Below are 1,856 nucleotides of genomic sequence, written 5' to 3' on the forward strand. Positions count from 1 at the left end.
TAGATAAATAAATAATTAACAAAAATGTACATCAGCAAAAAGTATCAGTCCCTCTATTCTTTAGTCAAAATAGGCCATCAGCAGCTGGATGAGAATTAATAATAAATAAATTATTATTATACCAAGTAATACATTGCAAATACACAAGCTAACTTAATTTGCTGTTTCAGTAGACATGAAAATCCAACAAATCGAATTGTTATTAGCTAATAAAATAACAAAGTTATAGATTTTTGTAGATACTATAAACAGGGTAATACTGACAATAATTAAATTGCATTTACCTTAAGTAGACGATGAGGAAAAACGTTTGGTGATGCCGGCAGCACACAGTCGTAGTGAATCGTCTTCTTAAACTCTTCATTGCTCTTTAATCACTGTACACTTGCAACATTATGGCTGTAGAAACTTGATCCGCTCTGATTGGGATAACAAAAAAAATGTATGATGCATCGTGGTTTTGCTCTGGGGAGATCTGAGCCATTCAGGAGTTGGAGAATGAGCCTATTTCCCGTTCAACTGCTATTGTGTTTTGTATTTAAAAAAACCTTAATAATCCACAAAAATCTAATTAAATAGCTATGTTTAATTGTCAATTAATGTTTCATCGTCTAAGAACAGAACAGCTTATGACAATGCAATAATGACATTTAGTCAGTAACTTTAGTCAAACTGAAATATTTAATCAATTAAAGAAAAGTATTAACCTTTTTGCATAAAATAATGGCATTTTATTTAAACCATTTCTGTTTAAATGCACTGCTATACAGTTTAAATCAATGTGCCAATGTTTAAATCAAATGGATGAAGAAATGCATTCAGAAAAAAAAAAAACAGAACAACCAGACTAAAGAAAAGCAATAATATTTATAATTTTAACTTGTGTTTTATTTCCAGTTTGTGACGAGCAATTCAATGCAGTCCAGTGTAACTCTTGATTTGACTGCAGATTCATATCAGATATTTGAGATATTTGACATTTTTTGCAGTCAATAGAGAAGTGTGCTGTTTATCATAGACATCTGGGTGAAATAATCCTTACTGATGTAATTAAATTACGACAACTGATTTGTAAGAAAATTGAATATGATATTTTATGTGCCTTTTCTAGTTAAAAATGCTCGTAAATCAAACAATGTTTAAAAAATTTCTTTGAGGGTTATTTGTCAGGTTAGAACATAGAAAGTATCATCAATTTGACATTTAAAACATTTCAAGCCTATGCATTGTTATAGTGGAATAAAGCTTTGTGAGGAGGTATCGTATCACAAGTTCACAAGGCTCAGTATTAGGGCCGCTGTGTTTTTTGTGGCCTGGTGAATTAGCCATGATAGTTCATTTCAAGTAGAACTATAAGACCTTAAACCACATTGATGGTGTAGATTTGAATTTTTTGTCAGTGAGCACCAATTAGTTTCAATAAAGACACAAAGTACCTTCACAAAGATTTTGAGTTTTTGCAGGACTGCAATGGTGTTTAAATAAAGATCACACAGTGCAGTTTAAGGCTCGTTTACACACTTTTTAAAATTTGTTTGTTTGTGAAAATTGGGCATTTTGGTTTTTCTTAGTCTTGATCTCCAATGAAAAGAATGACAGTTTAACTGAAACATCATATTGCATATTTTTATTTCAGAGAAATTCAGAGTTTAGCTACTGTCCAGATGATTCAGTGATCTGGATTCTTCTAATAGACAAAAGGAGTCTGGGAAAAGCTCATCTAGAAACACTATGCTGTGAGAAAGCTTCAGTCTGAAGTGTATGAGAGTAAAACCGATTGGACAGAAGTAGGTCTGTGTGATAAATTCTCCCGATCTACTGAATCCAGATGTAAAAAAAAGAAGAAGCTGGAGCAT

The sequence above is a fragment of the Garra rufa genome, chromosome 1 (genome assembly GCF_049309525.1).
Source record: "Garra rufa chromosome 1, GarRuf1.0, whole genome shotgun sequence".
Lineage (NCBI taxonomy): Eukaryota > Metazoa > Chordata > Actinopteri > Cypriniformes > Cyprinidae > Garra > Garra rufa.